Source organism: Saccopteryx leptura, chromosome 6 (genome assembly GCF_036850995.1).
Source record: "Saccopteryx leptura isolate mSacLep1 chromosome 6, mSacLep1_pri_phased_curated, whole genome shotgun sequence".
Classification (NCBI taxonomy): Eukaryota; Metazoa; Chordata; class Mammalia; order Chiroptera; family Emballonuridae; genus Saccopteryx; species Saccopteryx leptura.
The window spans coordinates 84,447,541-84,466,319 of record NC_089508.1 but is presented as its reverse complement, the minus strand read 5'-3'; positions in this window follow the sequence as shown (position 1 = coordinate 84,466,319).

The following is an 18,779-nucleotide window of genomic DNA, read 5'->3' as shown; positions in this document are numbered from 1 at the left end:
CTTTACTACTATTTTTAGAAATTTTCTTTTAGATCTCCTTTCTACCGTCTTGGAAAATATCTCAATAATTTCACTGTGGCTTTTGTGGTCACTTTTTAGTATTAGAATAGTATTATTTTCAGGTGCAAAATATCCAATCCAATCTAAATCAAAACTTGAATCATTTCAAAGCTTTCTCCTCTAACCCAACATACACCCAACTTTTAATTTGAGTACCAGAAATGGAAAAATGGGAGTAAGGGAGCAGCCTGAGGAGGGGGATAGATGAAAAGGACAAAAATTCACTTGATAGGTGCTTATCTAATGTGGCCCTTTCTCTTCAGACTCAATCTCATGGACTATTTTGGTGGATCTTTGGAGATCCACAGACTGGGATCTGAGCACTGACCTTGTCACTATATAGGCAATAGCCGAGCTATTTCTGGTTCTTCCTTAGCTTTTCACTCAGTGTTGTATTCCTGGGAATCCTAGCCCTGCATCTGAGTCCATTCAGGCTGCTATAACCAAGTACCATAGACTGAGTGGCTTCTAAACAACAGACTTATTTCTCACAGTTCTGGAGTCTGGAATGTACAAGTTCAGAGTGGCAACATGGTTGGGTAAATATCCTCTTCTGGGTCACAAACTTCAAATGGTGGAAGGGCAAGGGATCTTTCTTTGTCCAATTTTATAAAAAGAATCCTTTTATAATGCTCTGCCCTCATGATCACTTCCCAAAGGTCCTACTTTCTAATACTGTCACACTGGGCATTGGTATTTCACCACTCCCTGATGGGTAGTAATAAGGTCAATGGTCCTTTCTAAATGGATCTAGCCATCAATACAAATATCCCGGTGGCCTATAGGAAAACTAAGCCCCAATTCACCCTCAACTTTGAAAGTAAAAGAGCCACTTCCACCACAGCACTCTCTCTAGGCTCTGGTCCAATTCAACAGAAGTCCTGGACCTATCAGTTTCTAAAGGTCACAGGATCCCAGCTGGGGATCTTTTCTTCTGGCAGACACCAGCAATGCCTGTGTATTAGTCTTTGGAGCTGCCCACATAACTGGGGGAAACCAGGAACACCAAAAACTTTCTTATATTATAAAATAACAAAGAACCAATTAAAAATGGGCACTAGATCTCAATAGACAGTTCTCCAAAGAAGATATATAAATGGCTAACAATAATAAGTACATGATTTAATAATTTAATAATAAGTACATGAAAAGATGCTCAACATCATTAGCCATCTAGGAAATACAAAACAAAACCACAATGAGGTATCACTTTACACCTATCAAGACGCTATCATCAATAGAACAGATAACAGCAAGTGCTAAAAGGGATTTGGAACAATTGGAACCCTCATACATTATTGATGGAAGTTTAAAGGGTTCAGCCACTTTGGAAAACAATCTAGCAGTTACTCAAAAGGTTCAACATAGTGTTATTATACTATCTAGCAATTCCATTTCTAGGCATATAAACCAAAGAAATGAAAACATATGAGGACACAAAAATGTTTATAAAAATATATATAGCAGCATTAGTCATAAAAGCCAAAAGTAAATCCAACTCAAAGGTCCATCAACTAATGAATGAATAAGTAAAATGTAGTATATCCATGCATGAAATATTATTAACCAATAAAAATATACCACTTACAAAAATTAGGATATATTTTATAGCTTCATATTTATTTTGAAATATCCCCTAATTTTTGTGAGCAGTATAAATGAGATACTGACATGCTACAATATGGATGAAAATTGAAAACAATATGCTAAGTGAAGTAAGGTAGTTACAAATGACTACAAATTGTATGATTCCACTTATATGAAATATCCTGAAAAGGCAAATTTATAGTACCAGAAAGTATATTAATGACAGCTTAGGATTGGGGGGGGGGGGTCAATGGGACAGGTGAGGATTAAGGAGTGATGGCTAAGGGGTGTGGAGTTTTATTCAGAGGCAATGAAAATGTTTTAAAATTTATTATCATGATGGTTTGAATATATTAAAAGTTATTGGATTATATGCTTTATATTGCTGAATTGCATGTTATATGAATTATGACTAAGTCATAGAGCTGTGTTAAAAAGAAATCCTTATTCTCTTCCTTCAAAAAGCTATAGAATTCTCTTCTGTAGACTTGATGAGGAAGGTTAGTCTTACACAGACGAGTCTCACACCTTTCCTTAGAGCATGCAGCACTTACCACTGACTTCCTCAGCTTTTGGGTTCCAACTAAGACTCCAAGACAGAAAGAAAATTTAACAATCTATTAAACTAATAAGAATCTAACACATTACTTATAACCTTTCATTTGTTTATTCTTCATGCGCCTATTTTAGAATGATTAAACTTCTAAACTTTGCAGAATGGTACATATATTTTATAGGCTGCATTACCCTCCCCAGTGACTCATTTTCCCCATAACTCTGCTGGTCATGTATGTTAATTAAAGGATTTAGTGCTAGTCCTATAACAAACTCAATAAACATTTGGTGACTTGTTGACTGACTATTCTAATAAGAATATATTATATTATTCAATAAAGTCTTATATTTTGCTCTTTAAACAACCCTATAGGGTAAGTGTTTTTAAATAATCATTTTTCAGATAAAGAAACTGAAGTTCAGCATGGTTAAAAAATTTGTGCAGAAGATATCAGTTAATGTGACTGAGCCAGTACTCAAATATACAGCCTCTGTCCTGCACACAAAGCTTCTGAGATTCTCACTTTTCGGCTGCTCTTTGAGAAATGTTCACACAATTTTTAAATAAAATGCCCGGTTGCTGCTTCTAAGAGTGATACTTGAAACAAGTTTGTAAACCAAACTTTTATAACCTCTCTCTCATATAAAATTTTTAAAAAAGGAAGAATTAAAAAATATAATAAAATGAAAGGGAAGAAAATTAAGAACACACAAACTTTCACAACATAATAATTGCGAGATGCAATATGTTTGAAAAATATTGACTTATAAATAATATATTTTTATGAATTTAGAAATTGTAAAATGGATGGCCATTTGGTCAGGTTCTGTCCATTTCTGTGTATGTCCTATACAAGATACTGATGTGTCATGACTTCTATTTTGGAAATGCATTTTCACAAAAGCAGTGAAAAAAATATGGCAGAGATTATCATTAGAATAAAAACTGAGGCTCTAGATTCTGAGAAAAAGCATGAAGCAATTTGAGAAATGTCAATACTCAGTTGAGAGAACCGTATCAACTCTCAGCATCCTTTGCCATCTCAGAACTACCTTCTGTAAAGATTCATCCGCATGCAAGACAAAGTCAATGTGGCTTTAAAGTAATTAAAATGTTCTCCCTTTATAAATGTGATTATCAAAAAAGAAAAAAAGAAAAATCATGGCCCTGGCTGGTCAGCTCAGTTGATTGGGTATTGGCCTGGCGTGCAGACATCCCAGGTTCATTCCCGGTCAAGGCACACATAAGAAGTGACCATCTGCTTCTTTTCACCTCCCTCTCCCCCTTCTTTCTCTTCTCCTCTCACAGCTAGTGGCTCCATTGGATAGAGCGTCAGCCCCAGCGACTGAGGATAACTCAGTTGATTCGAGTATCAGACCCAGACAGGAGTTGCTGGGTGGATCCTGGTCAGAGCGCACATTGGAGTCTGTCTTTCTATCTCCCCTCCTCTCACTTGAAAAAAAATCATAATTCCTAATTTTCAAAAATCATTTAGCCATCTGTCTATTTCCTGTAAAATACAGCGTTCTGACTATGGCTCTAAGTCTGCTCCAGTTCAAGGAATCTGTGTCTGAATGTTTGTTCCTTTAGATGTGCTGCCTTCTCTTCATATCCTCCACCCTTCCATTCTTCCTCCTGGGCTTTGCTAAAGTGTAGAACCAAGTCATAGCATTAAAATATGTTTAAACTTTATAACTTAAAACTTCAGAGTGAGTTGAATGAAATTAATTTATATCAATTAAATTGATTCACCATTCACAAATATGAATTGACAATCAGGAAGCAGCAGCCTTTTGGGGGAAGCCAATGGCATAAATAAAAAGGGTGAAAATAAGCAAGCAGAAAATATGACCTCTGCGGAAACAGGAAAAAACTTTAAAAATTCTAATTAATTTCTTCAGAGACACTGAGGAATCTAGTATATCCATAAAATTAGAATAGGCCACAAAAGAGAATAGCAGTATAATGCATTAAACTATAGTCAGTAAAGAGATATTAGAAATATGAATGACAAAATCAAAAAATTTAGTGTACAGAAGACTAAATAACAGAAATAAGAGCCACAATAACCAAGCTGGTGATCAGGAGTACGGAATTAAGAGAATCTCCTAGAACTAAAAGCAAACCAAAAAATAAAAAAATTTTAAAATGAGCCAAATATTAAAATATATGGATGTCCATCATCCATCCACACAGAAATGGAGAGACAGAGAGGAGCAAAGGGTTAAAGGAAATAACTTTTTTATAAAGGAGAAAGTTTTATTAACTGGAGACAAAAGAAAAAACGAGTTGAGCATAAAAGAATGAGAATTCAAATTGTTTTTAAATGCCAAAAACTATGAAGCAGTTCTTCTAGTGGTCTGAGAAGAAATTATTTTAAACCCCTTAATTTTCTACTCAAGTATAATTGTAAAATAAAAAATAATCAGACAGGGACTCAGAAAACTTACTGTCTAAGCCACTTCCATCATTTATAAAAAGGATACACAAGAAAAGTTAAAATGACTTCAAGCTATATGATGACCTAAAAGGAAACACTAGCAACTGAATATCAGTGAGAAGTAAAGAAGTTAAAAATGTTTTTTTAAAGAATCTACCCTCCTTTTATGTGAACAATGTTCTTCCAGAGGATTAGTGATGTAAGGTTTGTTATGTTTCTTCTTCTGTGCCGCTATTTACACTATTTGGTTCTACAATGAATAATATTCACATCATCATCTTAATATTATAAAAGTTATTTTATTAGTTTTAGCCTCAACTTATAGACAAAGCACAAAGTCTTAGCTCTAGTTAACTATCATTATATAATAGAATATAAAGGTTATAAAACAATAAAATAAAAATTCTATAAAATCATACCTCCTTAGATGCTAATTAATAAATCACAAGACAGTTAAAGTTATAAATATAAGATTATATAGAGGTGGGGTAGGCAAAAGTAGGTTTACAGTTGTGAATGTGTGTGAAACAGACTTTATTCTTATATTATAACAATCATAACCTGAATGTCTTTTTCCATACAAACTGTAAACCTACTTTTGCTCACCCCTATAAAACAAATTAACAGAAGTCAAGCATAAAGAAAGAATGTACTAATGAGTCACCAAATATTTTTTAAGTTAATTAGAAATTGACAAAACATTATTTAAATTTATGATGGTAACTATAGAATAACTTAAAAATGAAAACTTAAAAATGCTGATCTTATAGGATGAAGAGAGATTTGTCTTTTCCATTCTACAACTTTCTACATGGGCTAGATAATTATTAAATAGTCTCAATATTACTTAAAAAATTTTTTGAAAAGAATAACAGGTTTAAATACATAAATAGCCAGAAATATACAAAAAGAATATAGTAATTTTTTTCTGGTTCACAGAAATTCTGGAATGAGGACTAAATTATGGAATAATTTTTGTCCTTACTTACATGTTTTGCTAGTTCCCAAGTGCCCTATGTACAAGACTTTCTTCTTCAAGAAATATAAACTAAACTTAATTTCTATGTTTTTGATAAAGCCATCTAACATGATTTGAAAATGCAAAATCATTAATATTTTAGAATTCTTAACCCTGCACTCTGAAGGTCATGATGGCATGAAATCAAGATAAAATACACAGTTCTCCCAAAAGAATGTACCTGTTCACTCATTCTTTAACTCTGCTGTAAGAGAATGTTTCTGTCCACCATTAAGGTAATAGTACCAATAGCCAATAATAGCCCTGACCATTCACGTGTTTACCTAAATGTTTGTCCTTGGTGATCCCCTTCAGCACATGCTCTTGTCCTCCACTTTCGGAAATCTAATTTCCCAGCTACTCAGAAGTAATAGGATTCTAAGTGGCTGAGTCTAATTAACCTAGCATTAGGAATAAAAACAACAGTTTACTAATGTACCTTCAGAAATAGAACTGCCAAAATTTCCACCAGCAGAGTCAAATGACTTCTCCCTAAATAGGTCTGGAAATATCCTGAGAGAGGTAATAATAAAGGTTAGTATTTCTTGAACACCATGTGTGCCTACATTCCATGCATCAGATTCTTCTTTGACTTTTTTTCACTCCATCCTTAATATTCCCTTTCCACCTATTACCTTTCCCATATTGTCAGTAATAGTTCCTTGACAACATGTTACAATTCCATGATCTTGTTTATTTTACTTTAATCCTCATTAAAAGTGATGTCTCCTTATGGATTCCAGGAAAGTTGTGGGGTGAGAGTGTTGGGTTGAGAACACAGTGAAGACTTAAGGAGGTATTTCAGCCTACTGTACACACATTATGTGTGCTCCTCTTGAAGATTACTGACCCCATCCATTGATTCTTACTCACTTCCATTACAGAGAGAAGCCATTTTAATTCTTGCCTTAAATCCTAGGTGTTTCTTCCACCTAGGGCTCACAGTGGCTTACACAGTGTCAATCAAAAATAAATCTATGAATTTCCTGTTCTTGATATCAGAATGTATGTTTTGAAAAGCATAAAGTGGTCTCCATCTGCAGAGGTATTCTTGTTATAGTTTTTGTCATGTTCAATAGAATATGATGGGAGAATATGGTTCATTATTAAAAGCAGAAAAGAATCACTAGTGTTATTATGGCTAGATGCGACCTCTAAGGACAATGTGTGGGAGCCATTTCTTCAGGGAAACAGAGGTGACTACAGAAATGTACATTACCTCATCTAATTGGGTTTTTCTGCCCTTAAATTCTATGAAGAGATATTAAATATCATTAATGTATTAAATAAATGCCCTATGGTTCTTATGAATGCTCATGAATATTTCATAAAGTAATTAAAAATGTTAATCCTGCTCCCAATTAATTTTTAGTAATTTTAAAAACACATGTAAATAACAGCTAATTATAGTGTTTTATTATGTGTTATTTGGCCATTAAAATTGCATTTTGATGTAATACATTTCTTAGGGCCCTATGCCATCTTTAAAGGAACAATTAGTTCAATTTGCTTTATTTGAGCCTGCACTAATTTTGAGGGGATTTTGAGAGAGAAATTTTGAGATACTTTAAGAGAGGAAGAGTAGTTTTCAAGAATGCAATGACTGGCTTATATATTAGGATCATTACCAAAGTTCTAGGGTTTTCTTCATCAACCTGCTCAGGTGGTATATAGCATATTTACTCTAATGGAGAAAACAATATTTTTGGAATGAAAAACTAATTCTCCTTTTATTTCTTTCTCTTCCACTCATGCTTTAGCTTTTCATTATGCTTGGTCACAATGTGGGGGGGAAAAAACAAAGCTGGAGGCCGTTTAGAATAATGCAAAGTTGACAGCAGGGGTCCCCAAACTATGGCCCCCTGAGGCCATTTATCCGGCCCTGCCACACTTCCAGAAGAAGCACCTCTTTCATTGGTGGTCAGTGAGAGGAGCACATTAACCATCTCATTAGCCAAAAGCAGGCCCATAGTTCCCATTGAAATACTGGTCAGTTTGTTGATTTAAATTTACTTGTTCTTTATTTTAAATATTGTATTTGTTCCCATTTTGTTTTTTGGGGGTTTTTTTACTTTAAAATAAGATATGTGCAGTATGCATAGGGATTTGTTCATAGTTTTTTTATAGTCTGGCCCTCCAACGGTCTGAGGGACAGTGAACTGGCCCCCTGTGTAAAAAGTTTGGGGACCGGCCCTGGCCGGTTGGCTCAGTGGTAGAGCGTTGGCCTGGCGTGCAGAGGTCCCGGGTTCGATTCCCGGCCAGGGCACACAGGAGAAGCGCCCATCTGCTTCTCACCCCTCCCCCTCTCCTTCCTCTCTGTCTCTCTCTTCCCCTCCCGCAGCCAAGGCTCCATTGGAGCAAAGGTGGCCCGGGCGCTGAGGATGGCTCCTTGGCCACTGCCCAGGCACTAGAGTGGCTCTGGTCGCAACAGAGTGACGCCCCGGAGGGGCAGAGCATCGCCCCCTGGTGGGCAGAGCGTCGCCCCCTGGTGGGCGTGCCGGGTGGATCCTGGTCGGGCACCTGCGGGAGTCTGTCTGACTGTCTCTCCTGTTTCCAGCTTCAGAAAAATACAAAAAAAAAAAAAAAAAAAAAAAAAGTTTGGGGACTTCTGGTTTACAGAGTCAAGAATAAGAGGCTAGAAGGGATCGTGACTTCCTAATGAGCTCTGCAGTCTTGGTAAAATTACTTTACCTCTTTGAATTTCAGATCCTTTACCTGTGGTATTTTGAAGATAATACCTTCACTACTCACCTTATATGATTTTCTTCTAAAGATTATTTAAAACACATGTTAAAGCCATTTTGTAAAATGCTCTATTAATTACTCCAACTGATTAAATAATTAGGTAATTTTGAGAAGGTTACTCCACCATTTTCATTTCTCTGGGCCTCCGTCCTTTAATGTCAAATGAGAGTATTGAAACCCCTTCGTGTGAAACAGTTTCATCTTTCTAGTGGTCTACTTACGTTTCTGACTTTTTTCTTTAACTTTTTTCTTTAACTTATTAGGAATAACTTCTTGCCAGTTTAGGGGGTACAGGATTTGAGGAGATATAGGGAATGAGATGTGGTCCAAAGGTGATCCAAATGTCACGGTGAAGTCTGTGGCCCTGTGTCTCCTGGCATCTGAAGGGATTTGCATACTTGGCCATTCCCTCAAAACGCATTCTGAACTCATACTCTTGAGCCGCGGGGCTTACATCCTGAATATCCATCACTTCCAAAGAAATGCTTCTGTCATGGCTTGACTTTCTCTGGGGCAGACTGTTCCCACCACTGGTAGCCAAGTGAAGTTCTGTTTTGCCTTTGCCTGTTGTGTTCTGTAAAAACTAATTTCAGATTTTGACATGGGGAGGCATATTTATGACATTTGGCTTCTTTGTTCAACAGATTTTTCCTTTCTGTTTGTGAGAGTTAGCATTAAATATTAGTGCTCTGTCCCTCTAGGTTCACTTTGTTTAATAGCGTTTGTGTCCTTTGCACTTAGTTTGGCCATTGTTACGAGAAGTTACATGTGTAGAGGCACAGCTCCAGAGTTGCTTGACTGCTTTTATGACCTTCTATAAAAGGTTTTCAAGTCAAGAGAATCATGTATTTGTTATTTCTGGGTCCATTAAATGCCCAAGTAATTAACATTAGCCATTATGCCACTAACAAAGCATGGAAACCACAATGTTTTCGAGATGTACAGTCATTTCAATGTCAGCTTACAGTTGCACAAGCCCATCTAATCACCTGAGTGACAATACATCAAGACAGGCGCCAAGACTCTATGACCAGACATTCAAACGACTCTTCCATTGTTTGGAGATGCACAGACTACAGCCAACCAATAACAGGTTATTTTAAAGATTTTGAAGTTGTGCAAGAGAAACTCTTAAAACACAGAGAACAGGGGTAAGGGTCTGAAAAAGTGTCTAACCTGCACCCGGCGTTAACATAAACACACAAGAAGGTTTCATTTCAGACAGATCCATAACATAATCAGAAATCAGGATCTGACATCGCATATTCCCCACTTGCAAATGCATGCCTTTCTAAAAAGCTGCAATTAATTACAAACCAGTTTTGATGCCGTTTTTGCTTTCCTTAAATATGGAGTGAATTCACCCCGTAAACTAATGAACCAAAGTGGAGCCAAATAGAGACCAGCTGGTTCGATGGCTCTGTAATTTCATCCACATGATTGACTTTATGATCCTTTCACTCAAGTAACTAGTCTTTATTCTTGCAATCAGCACCAATGACAATTTCAGAGGGTGGGGAATTATTAAAATCTAGAGAAAGAAGAGGTGTAATTTGTTTGATGTGGAAAACACAATCTTTCACACACTTCACTGGTATTATAGGTGCTGAATTCCAGGCCTCTCTGACTTCCAAAAAAACAGGCCGATTAGTTGCCACAGAGACATAACAAGTAACCAATGCCCAAATAATCATTACATATACTCCATTAACAGCATCTAACTGTGTGGCTTTTAACCAGACAAATTGGTTTTTGACAGCTTGTAACCTTTTCAGATAGTTTCCTTTGGGCATTACACCACACTCAGATCTAATTTTAACTTTTGCTTAGTCTATAATTTATGAGTTTCTTTGGCGATGCATAATGTATCTGCAGAGAAAGGATACATTCAAATAAAAGCTAAAAACAAAATCAATTGCTGTTTTAATCCAGGAAACCCTTGCTCACCAGGAGAGAACTACTATAAGATGAAACAAAAAGAGGGGCAGGAAGGACCTAAATGATGGAGAATTCCCATAGAACCTCTTTTAAAACAAGTAAGTTTAGTTCATTTAAACAGGATTGTAGCCGTACAAAAATGAAGCATATGACTGGTGCCCACAAAAGTTTGTCTTCAGATCCATGAAACTTCATATCATAAAAATTAAAAATTGTAAAATAGCTTAACAGGGCTGTCAGTGAAGAGCTAAAATATACAACACTCCTTTTGCAGAGAAAATCCCCAGGTTTACAGCTTCCAGACAATGGAATGCATCCACTCAAGGAGGACAAAAAGTATCATTCCAAACACTGGTTTAAAAAAAAGGGGGGGGGGGACTCCATTTAAAAACCATAGATCACGAATTGTTGGAGCTCAAGAGAATTTTAGAAATCATCTGGTCAGGCTCAAAATGAAGCCCAGTGCCTGACTTTTCCTTTTTTCACTCCCAACACCCAGACTATCCCCCAGCTGCCTACCCAGCCAGCTCTGCCATGGGGGCCAGAGTTCTCTCTCAGCACCCTCACCTTTCCCACCTGGGGTGCTGCCAACGAGCCCTCACCGGGGGTCAGCAAACTCCAGCTCACAATTCCACTTGCTGCCTATTTTTGTATATCATGCAAGCCAAGGGGGGGGGGGGAGGTTTACATTTTTAAATGATTGTAAAAAAAAATCAAAAGAATAATAATAGGTCATGACATGTAAAATTATATGAAATTCGAATTCCAGTGTCCATCAATAAAGTTATATTGGAGCAATGCCTTGCTTATTCTTTCATGTGTTGCCGATGGCTGCTTTTGCTTTACAATGGCAGAGTTGAGTAATTAAGACAGAGACCATATGGCCCACAAAGCCTAAAATATTTACTATCTGGCCCCTTTTTACTATCTGGCCCTTGACAGAAAAAGTTTGCTGACCTCTGTGTAATCAGTCCTTTATACCCATGCTTTCTCTGCCACAATCAGTTCTTCACACAGAAACCAGTGATCCTTTTAAAGCAAATAAAATCCTGTCACGACCTGCTTAAAAGCTTCGAATGCTGAGCTCGCCAATATGGCAGCCACACACCACATGTGTCTACTGAACACTTGTGTCTAGCACAGCTACTAAAGAACTGAGCTTTTCATTTCTTTTGTTTCAATTACTCTAAATGTAAAAACTGATGCTTGATTTAATTACTGGAAAACATTTAAGTATGCTCAGAACAACTTGGTTGTGTGAATCTACTATCTCAAATGCAAATTTTATGAAATCTCAATGCAGATCAATTATTCCCAATGAATATTTGGCATCCAAACTGAAATGCATTGTAAATTTAAAATACACTCTGGATTTCAAAAACTTACTCCAAAAGGAGATTGTGAAATACCTCGTTAATAATTTTTAATAGTGATTGTGTTAATATTTTTATATGTTCTATAAAATTACATTGTTAAATATCTCTATTTTATTTTACTTTTTTAATGTGGCTACTAAACAATTAAAAACTCCATATGTAGCTCGCATTCTATTTCTTTTAGACAATGCTGCCTCAATGGCTTTACACACTGATAAGAATAATTCAAACCCCAGTGTCAACAAAGTCCTCATGCCCCTGCCCACCTCTTTAATGCCATCTCTTATCACTTTCCCTCATTCTTTTCTCACTGGCATTTTGCCAGTCCCTCTAAGACATTAACCTAATTTTTGCCTTTGAACCTTTCTTTGCACCAACTATGCCTTCTTCCTGGGAACTGCTGTTCTATATCATGACTCATTTTCAGCATTCAGGCACAGTTTGAATTTCAAGCTCTTCAAAAAGACCTGCCTGTATCCAACTCCAGTTACTTTCTATCTCTCCACCCAGTTTTCTTTTCCCCACAGCTATTGTCAGTATCTGGAATTTCCTTTTCTATAAATTTATGGGTCTATTGGTTCCTTTTCCTGTATACCCCTAACCCCTCTGTATACCAAGAGCAAGAATTTTGTCCCTTCTATTCACTGCCATATTCCCAGCACTTAAAACAATGCCTAGTGCTCAATTAATATTTCCGTGAATGAGCCTTCATTTCACAGATGGAAAACTAAGATATGAAGCAATTAAGACTTAGTGACAGAGCTCAGATTGAAAACTAGGTCCCCTCTTTCCAGCTCAGTGTTTTAAAGGAGTGGTACAGCTCTGTCTCCCCTGGTCAAAACGTGGAGACATTCTGTTTAGCTGTGTGATGCTTTGTTGGGGGACTAGCTTCAAAAATGAAAGATCAGATAATCTAATCACTTCATTTACCCATGGACACCTAAAACCTTCTTCATCGCTTCCAGTGCCTTACAAGATTGTTAGCAGCTTTTATAATTGATTCTCAGATGATGTTTTCCTCTGGGTTTGGAAATAATCACCAAAATTAAAAAGGAAGTTAATGGCATTTAGCATCTTTCTCACACCAAAGTGATCATCACAAAGAAGAAAGTTCTAGGTCATAGGATGGAAAAGAGACCAATAAAATAGCCTGAAGTCACAGTAGGCCCACCACCAGTGAAGATGAGCAGAAAAATAAACATAAATGGTCAGGATGCCCTTCCTCTTTTATCTTTTTCATTTTTTTCTTCCATCAGTTAACAAACTGTTCATGTTTCTGCAAATTAAGCAACAGCCCAAAGGGTGATATTTGAAGGCAACTTGGAAAGAAATTACACACTCCATTCCTCAGATGCAGTCTAAAATGTCACTCTGAAACATTATCTATTTTAGGCTTTAGTCCTAACTTAAAATCAGATATCTGTGAGAGAAACATTGGTACCTTAATTTAAGTGAAAAGTGTTGGAAGAAAGAAATCAGAGGAGGTATCATGTACCTGCCTGCCCTTCAGTTATGCTTAGAGGTAGGCATCCTATGGTGGGCATATTGTATTTAAAGGTAATAAATGTCCCAATAAAAGCCTTTTATTTAAATTCTCATTTATGTCCAGCTAAAGAACTATTGGATTTCCCTCTTCTTCCTTCCTTTATTCTTTCACTCATTACTGGAAAAGATAATTTTTTTCTTTAGCCTTCACATGCTCTTATCCAGTATATCATGAGAAGGTATCATATGAATGGTACTATCAGATATGTTCAGTGACATGAAGGGGGATTAGAGTTGTGGGAGAACATAAAAGAGGGGGTTGTCAATGAGCAAACCATTATGGCTGAGGTGGAAGCTGTACTGTATGTCAAAGAAGAGGGTACATCCAGCGGTGGGATTCAAATAATTTAACAACTGGTTCTCTGCCCTAATGACCGCTTTAAGTATAAAAATATATATATACCGAAAGGTAGTTTATTATTTCATGCATTTAACACTTAATTAAGAACAATAAAAGAGGTTAACAAAACTAGATTATAAGAGTTTTAAAATATTAATGGAAAAACATTAAATAATATCTGACAAAAAAAAACATAGTAAAACTGGTATCTAAGATATTTCCAATGACAGATATTTCCAGTCACTCCCTGGTTGTTTGGCACTTTTTCTCTTTACGTTATATGTTTGTTTACTGAAGTAACAAATGCAAGGGAATTAAAATGCAGTATTTCATCAAACGTTTGAGTTTTATGAAACGAATAATAAATATTACAAGCATAGTTCCATCGAATTTGTTTCACCAATGAATGGAATGGCACTTAGAACACGCTGTTGCACAGATGAACGTTAAAAAAGAGTAAGGAATGTAAATTTGTGATTTCCACATTAGGTGGCTGCCTAGGCGCCCACCTTAGAGAGAACCCTGATTACAAGTGCCATTTTAACAACTGGTTTGCTGAACTCAACAAAAAATTACGTATCAGTTCTGCTGAACCAGGGCGAACCAGCTGAATCCCCCCACTGGGTATATAACTGAATGGATGCAGTGACTTCATATGTCAAGTTGAGGTGTTAGAACTTCATTCATCAGTAACATGTAACTTCTAGAAATTTCATTACATGAATAGAATATTGTCATTTATTGCATAGAATGACATAAATTTAGGAGAATATCAGTGACTAGCATTTATTGAGCACTTTGTTCCAGACCATGTTTCTAAGCACTTTGCATTTATGTCATTTAGTCCTCACAATGATCTTATATAATAGGTAGAAAATTTATTATTTGTATTTTACAGATTAGGAAAATGAGGTACAGATAGATTTAAGAACTTTCCCACTGGTATATAGTTAGTGTGGCAGAGCCAGGATTCAAACCCAGGCAGTCTGCTTCCAGCTCTCTTCAGAGTGGCTAAGCAATATGGCAGAGTAGTCAAAAAGCTCTCTAACACAGGCAGAGCTGCTGCCAGCAGAGGCATGGAGCATTTGTACAAAGTCAAAAGATGCTACCTCTGTTAAGTTCAGCAAGTATTGGTAAGTAGACGTCACAGTGTCTTTGTATGAGTTTTAAAAGGTAACCCTTCCTGTGGGCAGATTTAGCCCCATGCCCTAACTAACCTATGGCTTAGTTTAATGGAGCAAAAAAGCTAGATTCAGCCTTCATTTGTCCCTTTTGCACAGACTGTGAAACCTCTTATTTTCAGTTGAAGTGCTGAAATATATTAAACCTTGGCCTGCCTATATAGATGATTTTATTTAGATACATATTGAAATGCATGCGCCTTCCAAAAGAATCTACCACACTATTGGGCCCAGATTAGCAGTGCTCTTCTACCCTTGCCAGATTTGCAGGCTTGTTCCTCCTTGTGAGCTTCTTTTTGTCTCAACATTAGTGAAAATGTGTGAAAACTGCCTACCTCCAAAGACCAAGGTTCAAGATCAACTCAGCCACCATGCCTGTTGCTTAGTTGTCCCTCCTCTCCAACCTTGAGCAATCATTCTCTAAATCCATTGCCTGGTACTTTGGGTCCAGTTTCTCAGGACTTCCTCCTGTGCCCCTGGAACCTCCCACCAGATTTCCTGTACCAAGAATCCCACCAGCTGTGGTGATACAGCAGTAAACACCACTGAGTACTCGTCTTGTTTTTCCTACCTAACTGAGGTTGTATTTAATAACCTGGTTGGGGAATCAGAATCTGGCACTTCATAATCTTTGGTTTTGCTTGAATTCTTTATGTCCTAGAATTTACTTCCCATCTAAATCTTTCTGCTGTCTTTAAAACCCTAGACTTAAGCAGAAATAATTACCAGGACTTGGCCTGAGGTTAGGTCATAAAATAAAATTCCAAAGTACAGTGTGCCCCAAATACTTTGTGTGTCCTTACATTCTAGATTTGCTAGATTACTGAAGTCATTTGAGAAATGAAAGTTCAAGTTTATTATATTAGTGTAGTCCAAACAAGAAAGCCACAATGTTTTGGAAAACTACTGCTTCTTAAACTTGGAAAGCTCATGAATGGACTTCAGGGGCTCTATAAACTCTCTGAGATAGTATATAATATAAAATAAATATAAAAATATAAAAATGTGTGTGTGTGTGTGGTGTGTGTATGTACATTTTCTGAGGAAAGAGATCATAGATTCCATCAAAATTTCAAAGAAGTCTGTGAGCCACAGAATATAAGGTACATTGTCTGATCCATCAACCATATTTCCTCCAGATACTTATGCCCCTAGCAATATATCTTTGCCTACATAGAGAAGTTGAAGTACTTGGAAACTGTACATGTTTCTTTGAATTTGTAGTCTGTAATGATAAAGACTACTATAAAATATTAACACATCTCAAATCACCTTTGTTGATGATCTTTATACATTTCCTTAAATATGGCTTTGAAAAGCTCAAACATTATTTTACATTCTGTAAATGCACATTTAAAAATCTGATCTTATTAAACTATTAATGAAAGTACCATAAGGAAAATATTTAGATATATTTACACACACATAAGGAACCAATGACTTAAAAATTGAGAACAAAATCAAGTGATTATGCTTTTTTACAATCTTGAAGTTTTGTATTATATTTTATTCACAAACTACACAAAGTGACTTCATTGTCGTACAAAAACAGCTAAACAGGACTATCACCTCCTCCATGGGCTAATCCCAGCAGGTTTTTACATAGTTGCATCTGGTATATTTAAATCCAGATGATAAATATGATTTTGTCACTGGTCTTCATTACTGTGATGTCAGAAAATACTGTCATTTCTTCAAAAATAATTCATTCTGATATAGATAATGTCAATATTTTAAGCACACATAGGGGTACTATTTATTTTATTAAATTGAAAAGTTTATGGTCATGCAAACCCTGTCAAATCTCAGCTTTATCTGACTTTACCATCCCACTGGGATTACCTAAATCACGGTCTAACAGAACAAGTACAAGCTTTTTGACAGCAAAACTATTCCTTGACTCAGTACTGATAATTGAGTCATTTTCCAGTAAGATTGACTAGGGTTAGGATATTAATTGACAAATCTTCTGAGAAGTCTCTCTCTCTCTCATCTTATATCTTCCACCTTCTCTTCCTCATTCTGTTTAAACAGCTAGTCTTTGCAAATGGATTCCTTTTCCTTGCCATTTAGCCAGCCATCAGTTAATGAAATGGGATAAATTCTTTTTAAATTAGAATATATTTTTGATAATTCATTTAGTCTCTACCATGTGGTATAAATAAAACTACCAAACATGTTTCCAGAAGCTATAAAGAAATTGAACATGCAACTCAATTGTATAAACACATAGACAAGAAACAAGTTACCTACAGGGTGAAGCAAAAGTAGGTTTACATTGGTAAGTACACAAAACATAGCATTTATTCTTGTTTTATTATTTATTCATTATCACATTATTTTCCATATGAAAACTGTAAACATACTTCTGCATCACCCTGTAAATCTCACACACCAACTCTGAATTCCTTTGTGCTAAAAATGTGCCAGCTATTGGAGGGGTGTATCTTTGACTTTAGCTAAATTCTAGTCTACCTGAGTTAAATGAATTTGCAGATTAGATCTGGATATGGCTTTAATACTTCCTGTATTCATTTTCTATTGTTGCTGTAACAAATCACCATGAACGATGCATAAAACAACACAAATATAATATCTTACAGTTCTGAAGGTCAGAAGTATAAAATGGGTCCAATTGGGCTTAAATCTGTGTTATCAAGACTGTGTTCCTTTCCAGAGGCTCTAGAAAAGAATTCTTTAGGGGAGAATCTGTTTCCTTGCCTTTTCAGCTTGTAGCGGCTGCTCACATTCCTTGGTTTATGGCCCCTTCTTCCATATTCTTAGCCAGCAATGGTGGGTTTTCTTCCCATATCACAGCTCTTTGACCTCTTCTGCTTCCCTTTTATACTTTAAAACCATTTTGATTACATCAAACCCACCTAGATAATCTAGGATAATCACCTTGTTTTAGGATCAGCTGATCAATAACCTTAATTACAACTTTCATTTGTCTTCACAATGTAAGGTAATATATTCAGAGAATGTAGGGATTAGGACATAGGCATTTTGCAGTACCCTATTCTGCCTATTATACCTCTTGAGGCCTAATCATGTGTTCTGATATTTCTATTTGCTTTTCAAAAGGAGATATATTTTTTTCTTAATTTACATCTCCTAAAAGAAATATATGCTACTTTATCTCAGAACTGATGACCTGTGTAAGGGGACTGTAATTATTTCATTTTCAACCTGCACTTTATTTTAATTTCAGAGTATTTTGGAATCAAAAGTAACTTTGTAGGAAGAAAAGAAACTGATCATTTTGAAGCAGACTAAGGTATATTTTTATAAAACATGAAGCAGACTTGAAGAACATTTCTAAATGTACAAAGACCAAGAAGGAAGGCTAATTTTTTGAGATCTTCCTTTGCTCCTAAACAAATCCATTGGTGTTATGAATACAAGGAAAGTTATGATTATTGTGGTTTATATCATATTGTAATGGTGTATATACAAGACAAATATTTGCAGAACTTGCTCGTTTTTAAGTATGTAAATTAGTTTCATTTCAAGCAGGGTTACTGTTTATAGAAGTTTTTCTCTTACCAATTAGAGGTGGTCATTCAAGAAATATGTCTTATTTCAAATGATCGGGCTAAGTAACATGTGGTCAAGGGCCTACAAACACTTGTGCATCAGAGGGTAGACATGCAGAAGTTCTATCCAGAAATAGCCTACCAAAGGAACACAATGTTTTTGTGAACTATTTACCCATCACATAAAATCACAGGTGTATTCTGTTGAAAAAAATAGGCTTCTCAATGTAATAAGATTGAACCTAAGGATGCAGCAAGTCTTTTAAAATCACATGTTTAAAATGAAAAAATCTGTAACATTCATTAAACAATGACACTAACACTAAAGCATTAACCACAACAATTTGCTACACTAAAAATAAGGAAATCAAAATGCTGAAAGTGGAAAGATAGTGTGGAATCTTTGGCCACATTATCCACCTGTTTTATTTTTGTTTCCATCAAAAAGAGGATTTCC